Source organism: Cryptomeria japonica, chromosome 5 (genome assembly GCF_030272615.1).
Source record: "Cryptomeria japonica chromosome 5, Sugi_1.0, whole genome shotgun sequence".
NCBI lineage: Eukaryota > Viridiplantae > Streptophyta > Pinopsida > Cupressales > Cupressaceae > Cryptomeria > Cryptomeria japonica.
Window position 1 is genome coordinate 495,628,292 of NC_081409.1, and position 13,517 is coordinate 495,641,808.

Genomic DNA, 13,517 nt, shown 5'->3' on the forward strand with positions numbered 1-13,517 from the left:
AAATGTGACCCCATTCTTGAGCCTTGTGTTTCATCTCCTCCTATTGATATCACATCACCTATTGCACCTAATGATCCAGATAGTGTGACAGTTTTGCCTTCATGTGATTCAGTGCATCAGGATATATCTTGTCTTCCAGCTTCAGTTTCATGGGATGATTACTTGACAAACATTGCAGGTTTGTTTGTGGAGTCCTACATTGCAGATTTGGGAGACATAATTGATGATATTCATCTTCTCTTTGATGAAGAGGATCCTTCTTTGATTGTTGAGAGGGAACACTCTGACCCTCTTGTTCATTCTCTACATGATCATTCTTTTGAGGTTGACATGATTGTGGATTCTTATGTACACCAGTTGGAGGGGTCTCTTTATGCTTAAAGGAGACATGTGAGTCTTTGGGACTTGTTCTACTTTCTTCTTCACTAGATCTTGGAGTACCTTTTTCAGCAGTGTGGAGCAGTTTACCACCTTTGGAGGGGGTATCTTTTAGCATTGACATGGGGACACTTAGCAGTTTTCAAAGACTTCATTCATCATGAGTTTTTTTCCTACATATTCCCTTCATGATTGGGGAGACTTCATGGATACATATTTGGTTTTGTTTCTTTCTAAGGGGAGGAATGTTGTTTGACATTCATGGAGCACTTTCTTCATACATCATCGAGCTTCTATCATTGGTGTTGATTCTACATTGAGGGGGGGCTTCTTAGCTTCTCTTCTTCTCTCATATGGGGGGGACTTTTTCCTCACATGGGGTTTTGTTCCTCACATACTTCTATGAGAGTTCTCTTTTATAGCTTTCATCTCTCTTTTGGGGGAGGTTTTTTTCCCATTAAGTTTTTCTCTCTTTCCTTGCTTTGTGAGAGATTTCATTGCATTGGTTTGCATGCATTTGCATTTGTACATGGGTACCTAACATGGCCTTGTAGTCAAGACCCATCTTGCATTGCTTAGTTGCATTGTAGACTTAAGTGCATTCCCCTAAGTTGCACTTAAGGGGGGGTGTTGGTGTAATTAGTTATTCATGTTGGATATTATTACACCTTACTTAAGTTTACTTAGGTACATGCATTTAATAGTAGTTTGGTTATGAGACACTTGGGTGTTTGTGCCACATTGGGATAGTGTGTGTAGGAGAATTTTCACCTTTTATGGTGTGATCTTGTTACTACTTTATCATATCCACTTATTGTGGAGAGATAATTCCACCTTCAGTGGGTGATCCACCTCATGTGGAATATTTTATTGTTTCTCTTACCTACCAAACCTATTTCCTACCTACACTTGTTTCTTATTGAGCCACATGTCATGTTTGCATGCTCACATATCTATATAGCCTTGCCTATATATGGAGGCTCATATTCATTGTATGTAACTATTAAACAAACATTTTTATCTATTAATGAGAATATAGTTTATTCTTGTCCTATATTTTGTCTCTATATTGTACTTTTCATTGAGCTCTTGATCTTGGCAAAATCTCATAAGAATGATAAGCCACTTGAACAATCATTGAATTTTTAACATTTGTTTTTGTTTTATGTCTCCATTCAGTCTGTTGTTTGGTCTTCATATCTATATCAAACTTTAGACAATCTTTATTTCTCTTTCTTTGTTTTCTTCAATTTTGAAGAGAAGTCCTGCAGAATCTGTTAGTATGTCCCATTTTATGACAATTAAAGCATCTAACATTATGAAAACCAAAAAATGAGGATTGTCTTTGTGAGAACCAGTAGCTTGATGCTTCATGTCCAAACATATTACAATAGAAATAGTAACCAAAAAACCATGACTAAGACCTGCACAAATACTTAGGTTTATGCAGCCATGAAGATCTTAAAACAATATTTCTATTATTTACTTGCAAATTTGTTGTAGCAGACTTTCAAACCTTTTGATGAGATGAAATTGATTTAGAATTATCCTCTTTCTTTTCTTGAGATCTAAAAATTTCATATAGAGTTTTATTGTTACTATTGTTTGAACTTTGTGTTGTTCATAAAAAATGATTAACCCAAGTACACCTACAATCCTTCTATGAAATGGCCAATTTCAGTTTATGAAACACATCAGGGCTTGGAAAACATAACATAGGACCCTAATTGATCCTCCTGCACTTCAGGTTCTACTAGACCTAGGGGGGACACCCTTTTGATGCATTAAATACAATGATTACACACACATGACTGCATCAACAATAAGTAGATAGATCATTCCACAAACGCACCAATTTTAGAAACACATTACAGATTGGCTAAATCTGTATAAACCATAGATGAAAAAGAGCTTGGAATGAAAGAACACAACCCCTAAACACAAAGGGAAAAAGATTTGTCTTTAAAATTGTAAATCTGAAACTATCCCCAAATCTACAAGACCAGTGCCTTGTTCATTGGGAAACAGAGTCACAAATAGAACTGCAAAAGTGTATCCTAGTCTCAAATTGGTTCTCCTTAAACAATATTCCTGCACTAATACCTTATACTAATGCATTACTCAATTTATTCACAAAATTATCAGATCTGGGACACATTCCATTATTCATGACTGATTATAGAGTTTAAAACCTTCATTGAAGGATACCTATGAACAATCACACAATCTCCTTGAAATTGACAAATTTCATCCACCTTAAGGATTCAATTCATAGTAATGAAATACATACAAACAGAAAATAATGTGGGAAATTTACTCATGCCTGACACAAGTAAGATCTGCAACTAGAAAAACAATCTGTCATCCTACAATGTAATATCTGTACCTTGAAACAAACCAAAGAATTTTACAAATTTGGGTCAAGAAGTTCAGAACTGGAAGCCATGAAAACTAGAGCCACTCTCACAAAATTCTGGAACCCTTACAATGAGAAGAAATTGGGAATAAGAAGAGGAGGGAAAAAGATCAGATCTCATCAGAATTTGCCAAGTGTCTTCTTTCTCCAACTGGAATTCATTTTCTTCTTCTTTCCCATTGAAATTGTTCTCGAAATATCCCACACTTGTTGAAACTAACTTCATAACTACATTCCTCATCCTAAGAGCTTTCCGGTGATATATGATACTTTCTATTTTGGTAAAAAATGAGCCTCTAGGCGAATTAAATCCTTCATATGTGCACATCATTTAAATTTTTCAATTTTTTTGCATAGTCTACACTATATATTTAATTTTGATTTTCACTTCATTTTTTGGGCTGACGCCCTACCACGTGGTAGCCTCTGATTTGCTGATAGGGTCCATTGGGCGCCACCTCAGATGACACTTCATCAATCTAGCACATGTCCACCTCGTCACTGCCACTGGCCTGCTTGCTCATTGCCATGTCATCGCCCCCTCTTTGCCACATCACCGACCCGGGAGCTAGACCTCCACCTGGACCTGCCACATGTCTTTTGCCATTTCACAATGACTAATGGATGTGCATCTTCGGGCTCCAAAATCATGCTTGCCATCAGATCATCTTGAATCTGCATGCTCTTTAACCCTTCGTCATTTCGCGAAGCTTAACCAGTGGGCATCTCCCTTTCACAAAATTGGGCCGGCCATTGGATCTCCTAAACTTGCAGGGTCTTTAACACTTCACCATTTTGCCTGAGCTTTTTTCCATTTCACAGGGTTTACCAACGTGCATCTTTGGCTTGCGAATAAACACCAACTGTCAATCTTCATGGAACCTGCTCACTCTTTAAGTTGCCCTTTCTTTGCAAAAATCATCTGCCTTGGGATCCATTCCTGTGTGGGGTCCACCTGGTCACCACTCAGCCTCCTTGGTTGCCTTGAGAAGCATGCTCATGCGCGTAGGGTCCGCCTGGTCGCCCAACCAACACCATCCGTCAAAAGCCTCATGAGGCTTTGACATTATACTTGTGTGGAGTTTTAGTTATAAATACTCAAAAATGCTCCCGTCCAGCCAATGTGGGATAATGCATTTATGCCCGGGACTGCACTTTTGAAGGTTTTCTGAGTGTTTTAATGGCACCAATGGATGTGCTTGAGATTTCAATGCCTTGGGGTTTATTTCATTTCCCATATGCCACATGCCACAAGGGATGAGACCACACCTGCCAATTTGCAATTGCAGAAACCTCCAAAACCCTCTTCCACGCCATACCCACTTACAGGAAAGAATTTCTTGAAGGGGTTTCAGTTATAAAATATTGATGAGGATGATATGATATGCAGAGGTATTTCCTAAGCTATGAAAGAAAGGAGCTTAATCTGATCATTTGCCTTGTTTGATCAATGCAATGAATGTGTTGTTTATAGCATAACACTTTCGACCTTCCCCATATCCCTCTGTCACTGATAATCTTTCCGACTGACGTCTCCTTTCTGCTTTCGTGCTAATGCTTTCTTCCATAAATGATCCTTATTGATAGGGGATGGGCTTTTCTATCTTTCTATAGATAGATGGTATTTCGATCATAAGCTTCTTAGAAGTCTTCTCTCATACATCTGTTACCACGCAGAGGGATATTGCTGTCATTTCATTTTGTTTGAAATGTTTTCTTTTAAAAAAAAACCTTTCAAAGCTACAACCTACCCAGAGGGAGTTTTGCTTCACTTAAACAATTGCAGCTTCTAGAGAGTTTCTATGCTTTGGCCCTTCTCACATCGTGAGTACTGGAGAGTTTCCATGCTGCCTGAGGGGAATTTGTTGAATAGAGTTTGTAGCCTTTGCTAGAGCCACGCATGAAGGGAGACCTTTGGCAATACACCTGGCAAACTCATTTGCCCAAGTCACCTGCCAATTGCATTAAGTTGTTTTTCAATTTTTTTGTTACATTCATCCCCTTCGACGCAGAGAATCCATGAGGGGAGTTGGGGGGATGATAGGGATCCACTTGCCAACGTCATTTGCTAAGCTTCTGAATGGCCTCCAAAATGCTACGACGGAGGGGATGTTTGGCATTTACATTTAGTGAAAAGTTTCTACATTTTACATGCCATGTGAGAGGAAATTTGCCATTCAAACTCACAATGGCCTTTGCTAATTGCTTGAGGTTTAAAACACCTTCTCTACACTTGCAGAAGATCCACGCCGAAGTAGAGAGGAGGAAATTGGTTGAGTGCCCAACAATCATGCATTGGTTTAGAACTTCCATCACCCTCCATTTGCAATGCAAATCCCAAGTAGACAAATCCTTCTGTAGTTCATCCAGTACATCTGCAAGCTGGGAACAACTCATTTTGCCATAATTCAAACAATGCCCATATTCCTTTGTCATTTGTAGTAGCAAATGAGATGAATCCAATAGAGAAATTGGCTTCAAACCTCTAGAGCAATTACATTTGGGCCCCAATTCATTTGAAATGGAACAAATCCAACATGATGCACTATTTATGATGGGTTTGTGCACACCAATGAAGTGGTGCAGATGTTGAGATTCAAAGAACACACTTCATGACCCATTTGAAGGAAATTACTATAATAAAACTCACCTTTTGGTTATATAAGAAAAATGGTGAATTGGCTAGCTATATGATGTAAAGTCCATTCTTTTCCATTGATTTGGTCTTTATCATCATCACTCTTATGACATGTTTCATAATCAAAACCCAAAGTTAGATATTCTGAAATTCTCGCAGTGAGCCAAGTCGCCAATAAAATCAATACACGAACATGAGCCAGGTTGGGCCCCAAAGCGGGTCCGGTTAAAAAAAAAATTTGTTTTCATGCAACTGGCCTTCGAAACACCTCAGGACCCTTAAACATACCTCTAGAATCGATCGGCACCATTTTCAGATCATCAAACTGAGTTTCTTGACTTTCAGGTGCCTGCGCCACATTTTCATATTTAATCGTGAAGGCGTAATTTTCAAACCTGTCAAAACACCTTTCTGGACCACACCATCTGACAAGAGTGTACTCTAATATACAAGCATGAACTCTGCCAAGCATTTTCTAAAGACAAATCCCGAGCAAAGGGATATTAATTGTCGAAAATGACCAACTGGCTTTGTCGGTACTGCGGACCTGATGAAGTCAATGCGCAGGCAACTCATGATGCCTTTCTTAAGAAAATCAAACGACCTCCGTAGACCCTCAAATCTGAGGCATAGGTACCTTGAAGTATGTATCAAATCTTTGAAATCTCAGTTCAACTGGGAAGCCAAATGGGTGCAAACAACACGCTCATGAAAATTGCTACTTTAACTGATATAGCAATGAAAGTACGGATCACTGAAATAGATGGCTCAAGGAACCCTTTTGAAAATCGATCAAAAGGATTGGTAGAAGCTTGAAACTAGAAACATAGCTTTGCATTTATACTAACAATAGCTCAGAGAAAAAATTCTATCATGACACTTACTAAGGCAACTTTTACACTTATGCAAAACAGGGCCCCGACTAGGTGCTGAAATAGGGACTTGTCAAACCATACAAACTGCAAACAGATCGAGCTTTGAAAACTGAGAAAATAGATTCATAAAGACTTGAAAATTTACATGATAACTCACATTTATGAATAGAATTGAATCCATTTTGAAATTTTTCATAACGATGAACAGGGCAAAAGATATAAGCACTCAAAGTAGGCTACTTGGTAAAATCTGCATTTGCACCTAAAATGCACTTTCAACTCACCCCTTGAATTGGGTACCTGATTAACTGATCCAAACTGAAAACAAAAGTTTGCAACATACTGCATAGGCCAAATGATAGGTGTAGGACACGCTTCCCAAACCTTACCCTTTGAAAATCAACTGGCTCCATTTTACCCTCTCTCTAACTAGGCCATTCAAACTGACTCATTTTATGATCATTTGGAAATGCAGAGCAAAATTTTGAAATGGGCCTCTAAACTTGACTCAAATTTAATGAGTCCCAATAGTGGCTCTGACTGGGGATGGTTGATACAAGATCAACACAAGAATTCAGGATTTATGGTTACGCAGACCACCAAAAAATGGAATACATCTCTTCTCTTCTCAAAAACAAGGGCTCCTTATTCTACCCAAACAACAGGGCACTTTATTGAAAACCACACAACTGAAGCAAAGCAACTATACAATATATACAAACATACTTATGACTGATTATAAACTGCCCAAACAATCTTAGCATTTACCTCTATCAAAAATACGATTCTCATCACTTGATATCATGATCTAAACAAAGGAACCTTTTAAACAACAACTGAGCATAATCCTTATAATCAATCTCTTTCATCTCATTACTATAACAGCTGGTGTGCATGCCTTTTGTCTGATTTTGAACTTTGTAATTACACATTATTCAAAACAAAAGTAAAATCATGAGACAAATCACTGTAGAGGCCTTCCCACAAACTGCAATACATTTCACTATCCCAATCAACTCTATCATTTGCAAGGGCATCATCATGCTAGATTTCAAAAATAAAATGTTCATTCTCACCACTATAATTCTCATCAGCATGTGCCTTATTATCATTTAAATTCATAGAATGAGGGGCATTACTAACCAATTGATGCAAACAAGGAACATAAATATCATGATCCAGATGTGATACTTCACTATGCTGATCACACTCTATATTGTCCTTATTTATCAAACTCAATACATCTGCATCCTCAATATCCCATTCATGGAAAAGAATGCATACCTCTAGCTGAAGCAAATCCTTAGCTAAATCTTTTTCATCCAGACTTACATCCACCTGAAAAACTTCTATTTGTGGTCTGAAGTAGTCATCACACAACCCATGCCTCTTATCTTCCTCATGAAGTGAAATCTTACAACACATGCTACTGCTGTTCAGAACTACATCAGCATTACAAACTTGTTCAACACAAGGGGAGAATTCAACATTTTCATCAACGAGATCAGCACCGTGAACATTCATATCAAAGGCAATGAACTCCATATCCGGTTCAAGCATACTATCAACATTCACATCCTCTTCATGGTACCTCAAATTCTGAAAGCATTCAAATATGGGTTCATTTAAATCTGAAAATAGAACATTATCCGCACTTTCACATACATTTTTAACTTCAAAAACACTTTCATTTCAAGATTCATGACTGAAGTATATAACTTGGTCTCCTCTTATATCATCTTCACAATATGAATAATAAGAATTCTCATAACCATCATCAGCTGCATGACTGGCATTCATTTGCTGATCATAAGAAAGTGAATAACTCGTGCCAAGATCACTCTCATAACTCATGCCAAGATCATTCTTACAACACATGCTACTGTTGTTCGCAACTACATCAGCATTACAAACTTGTTCAACACAAGGGCAGAATTCAGCATTTTCATCAATGAGATCAGCACTGTGAACATTCGTATCAAAGGCAAAAAACTCCATATCCAGTTCAAGCATACTATCAACATTCACATCCTCTTCATGGTACCTCAAATTCTGAAAGCATTCAAATATGGGTCATTTAAATCTGAAAATAGAACATTATCCACACTTTCACATACATTTTTATCTTCAAAAACACTTTCATTTTCAGATTCATGACTGAAGTATATAACTTGGTCTCCTCTTATATCATATTCACAAGATGAATAATAAGAATTCTCATAACCATGATTAGCTGCATGACTCGCATTCATTTACTGATCATAAGAAAGTGAATAACTCGTGCCAAGATCACTCTCATTTTGAAATTGATCTTCATTGTTCATTTGTATACCTTCAATGTGCTAGAAATCGAACTTAGTATCATCATACTCAGCAACAGTACTCCATTCTGAAACACATTCATCACTAGGTATACTTGCATTGAAAACATCATTAACATCCACAATTTCATTTTCAGTTTTATCAGACTTAAACAAAATTTGATTTACATCATATTGCACATTTTCACTTGCATAATCAACAACATTTGGTGATCCCTCAGTATTTGTTACTTCAACATCAAATACATCAGTAGCATGTAAAGATCAATGGTCATCATCGACATTATTTTCATTATCATTATCCTTGAGAGGTACATGATTAACTTCATAATTTGCAGCCACATAATCAGGATAACTGACATACAAATCAAATGATACATATCCTTTATATATATCTATCTCTGTATCAGCATTATCACAACATTTCCCACTAATCATTCCATCATTACTGAGAGAGACAACCGGCATTGACAGTAGAGATTCTTGACTATCATTTAAATTCGAATCACATGCATCAACAAAACCATTTTGAACAAGAAAACTTGACATATTCTGACAAAGAATGTTTTACCTAGCTTCATATCTATTTTCACCATTGAAGGTACTTTGACAAGAAACAGCAAACACAAATCTCTTTGAGATCCCAAATTTTAAGTTATTTTCAATGTCCCTAGTTGTGTTAAAAGCTTCATGCAGAGTTTTAGGTTCTTTGTTTCTCAATAGGAAACTCATCTTCTTGTCAAACACACTCATATAAATATCCAAACATACTCTATCATCAAACTTATACTTGCTGGAAATTTTAGACAATGTTTGTGAAAACCTGATGTTAAATGTTGGTACCAATTCATCTTCCCTGATTTGTATGTATGTGAATTCTCTTAGCATATCATAATCACTCACCTTTTCAACAAATTGGTCTATGAGTCTGAAATTAATTCTTCCCATGAGGAAATACAATATGCCGGAAAAAAAGAGAACCAATCCCTTGCATTCTTCTTCAATGATTGGACAAATAGCTTCATGCACACATCTTCTTGACAAATTTCAAACTCTCCCATCAAATCTGAAAATCTTTTCAAATGTTGACATGTTGATTCTAATTTCTGCCCACTGAATATTGGCAAATACTTTCTAATTTATGTGGGTATGGGATTTGGGTAACCCAGAATATCTTTGAAATTTTTCCTATCACATGGTTGTGACACTTCACTAGGCATGGTCATATGTGGAAATACACAAGGCTGAAAAACTTCACTACTCATTCCTTCTTACTCCCACAATTGATTATACAACCTTGGATAAAACAATGAAACACTTCAAGCACATATTATCATTCAAACCTATTCATAGCATTGCTTGACACAAAGCTTTTCCAAATTTGCATACTACAAAAAAACATACATGCTGAATATTTCAACAGGATAGATATGCAAGTAAGTTTGTGATTCCTCTCTTTCCCTCTTTACTAGTGTTGTTCACTTAATGGGAAAACTACATTACTCATCCAAAATTTTCAGAACAGATGTCTTGCATTGAAACTTCTGAAAATACCTAGGTGTTTGCAAGTGTAGGACTTGTAGATCCGAGCATTTATTTCAACTTTTAGCACTGTCTTTTACCTCATAGTCGCCACCTCTTGCATAGAGGACATTTTGAATAGCAGAATGCCATTCAACACAAATTTAATTCTCTATTTTCTCCTTCAATCTCGCTGCAACAAATTCACTCCAAGCTTTTTAACACAGATCTGGAAAATGCATCAGACTTATGTATGAACTGAAATCTTTTACTACACTTCTATACAAAACTTTTATGATGAAGAATTTATCTATAAATCTGCATTAGCAGTGATAACCCATATCTCTGCACTATACATCAAACCATAAAAACCTTATGCAATATTAATTGCATAGACATTTAGCACTGATATGAACCATAGAGTCACCACCCAAATAAGGAATTGGGGAAAATTTTGCATACATCTGCAGGGACTTGCTCACAACTCAAAAAACATGAATTTACTGTTACTCTTTTATAAAATATGACATGAAAAACATATCATTCTACAGATCCAAAATAAGGAACATTTTCTCCACCATAAAATCACTTTCAACTCTATGCATATACAATGGATAGACTGGCTGGATATGAAATTGACCAATTTCTATTTAGCTTCCCCAGCAAAGTCGCCATTTTTGTTGTTCATCAAAAATGATTAACCCAAGTACACCTGCAATCCTTCTATGAAATGGCCAATTTCAGTCTACAAAACACATAAGGGCTTGGACAACATAACATAGGACCCTAATTGATCCTCCTGCACTTTAGGTTCTGCTAGACCTAGGGGGGACACCCTTTTGATGCATTAAATACAATGATTACACACACATGACTACATCAACAATAAGCAGATAGATCATTCCACAAACTCACCAAATTTAGAAACACATTATAGATTGGCTAAATCTATATAAACCATAGATGAAAAAGAGATTGGAATGAAAGAAAACAACCCCTAAACACAAAGGGAAAAATATTTGTCTTTAAAATCGTAAATCTGAAACTATCCCCAAATCTGCAAGACCAGTGCCTTGTTCATTGGGCAATAGAGTCACACAAAGAACTGTAAAAGTGTATCCTAGTCACAAATTGGTTCTCCTTAAACAATATTCCTACACTAATACCTTATACTAATGCATTACTCAATTTATTCACAAAATTATCAGATCTGGGAAACATTCCATTATTCATGACTGATTACAAAGTTTAAAACCTTCATTGAAGGATGCCTATGAACAATCACACAATCTCCTTTAAATTGACAAATTTCATCCACCTTAAGGATTCAATTCATAATAATGAAATACATACACATAGAAAATAATGTGGGAAATTTACTCATGCCTGACACAAGTAAGATTTGCAACTAGAAAAACAATCTGTCATCCAGTAATGTAATCTTTGTACCCTAAAACAAACTGTAGTCACATAAATCTGTCCACTTAATTAAATGAATATTTAATATTTATTTGATTATTTAACCATCAATTAATAATTAATTAAATTAATATATTTAATTAATTCATCTTCACCCTCTTCTCCTATTAATTAAATAAATTATTCAATTTATTTGATTTAATTCACTTAACCAAATTCAGACCATTAATTAAATAAATAAATCATATTTATTTAATTAAATCTTCTCTCACATTTAAATAAATTAATATTTATTTAAATCCTCCAAAATCCCACCTCTCACATTTAAATAAATAAATCATTTATTTAAATCACCTTTATCCTCCACCCACTTGCATTTTCCTACAAATGCAAGTTGCACAATTATTTTAAATAAATAATTTATTTAAATCACCTTTATCCTCCACCCACTTGTATTTTCCTACAAAAGCAAGTTGCACAACTATTTTAAATAAATTATTTATTTAAAATCCTATTTATCCTCACCCACTTGAAACCTTTAATGGTTTCCCTTAAAGTAGTCAAACTTGATGGCTTTAAAGTCTTCAAACTTGATGGCTTCCTTCTATAATCTTCTTAAGACTTTAATGGTTTTCCTTAAAGTCTTCAAGCCTTTAATGGTTTCCCTCAAAGTCTTCAAGCATTTTAAATGCTTTATCTTCTTTTTCTCATTTAAATAAATTAATATTTATTTAAATATTTATCCAAATTCAACTTACACCATTTAATTGAAATAAATGATTTTATTTTAATTGAAAATACCAAAATTTCTCCCACTTGCATTTTCCTACAAAATCCACTTGCATGCCTAAACCCCTTCTAAATTCTTCTAAACCCTTCCTAATTAGCCTAATCCATCCCCTAAATATTGTCACATTCCTAAGCAAATTGGAGTCACTTCTCAAAGACTCCAAAGTCTTTGAAAAGCAATTAATGCTTTGTGTGTTCAACAAATTAACCCTCAAAGTCTTGGATAACCTTTGAAAGCTTCCAACCTTCAACCACTAAATGGCTCAAAGTCTTTGATAACCATTGAAGGCTTTCAACCTTCAACCACTTAATCCCCAAAGTCTCCAATAACCATTAATGGTTACCTCAAACCCTCCCACATGGTTAAAACATTTGTTTTGACTCAACCTCTACCCAACCCAAAGATCTCATCAGGCCATTAATGCTTTGACCATGATTATCTCTTAAACATTTGCACAAAGGTTTATCCTTGGATTAACTCTTAATCCAATGGGTAATCTTAATTTAGACTTGACCCTTACCTTCTAGATAACCATGAGGTCTTCTCAGGCCTTTAATGCCTCCAACCTCTTCTCTCAACCCAATCCTATGTTGAAACTTGTCACCATTTTATTGGTGCCAATTGTGCACATGGATCCCCAACTTTCAATCCTAACCCTTGTTAAGATTGCTCAATCTTAACCCTTCATTTCCCTATTTCTTCTATAAATAGAACCCTTCTCCTCAAGCAAAAGGAGAAGCATTTTAGAGTATTGTTGTTATACTGGCATTAGCATAGAGCTTTTTCATAGCATCACTATCTACTCTAGCATAGTATTTAGCTTTTCATTTCATATTTGAAGCTTAGTATTAAATCTCAATCCTCCATAAGCATCCATAGTGCAAAAAGCTACTGAGAGCTACACTCATTTGGGACTTGGAGAGGAGAGGAACAAGGGAGGAGCAACTATGAGCATCTTGATTAGCTATTTCATTTTATGTTTATATGCTTTCTATTTCATGCTTAATATCTCTCTTGATATGCCTGTTTAGGATAATCTTTTGTTGCTAACACTAACGTTTGTTTCTTGTGCTCTTGTGTGTGTTGCCATCAAACAGATTTTCTAATCCTTTTTGCAGAGCATCATTTGGTGAACCCGACGTGAATCCAAACACCAAAA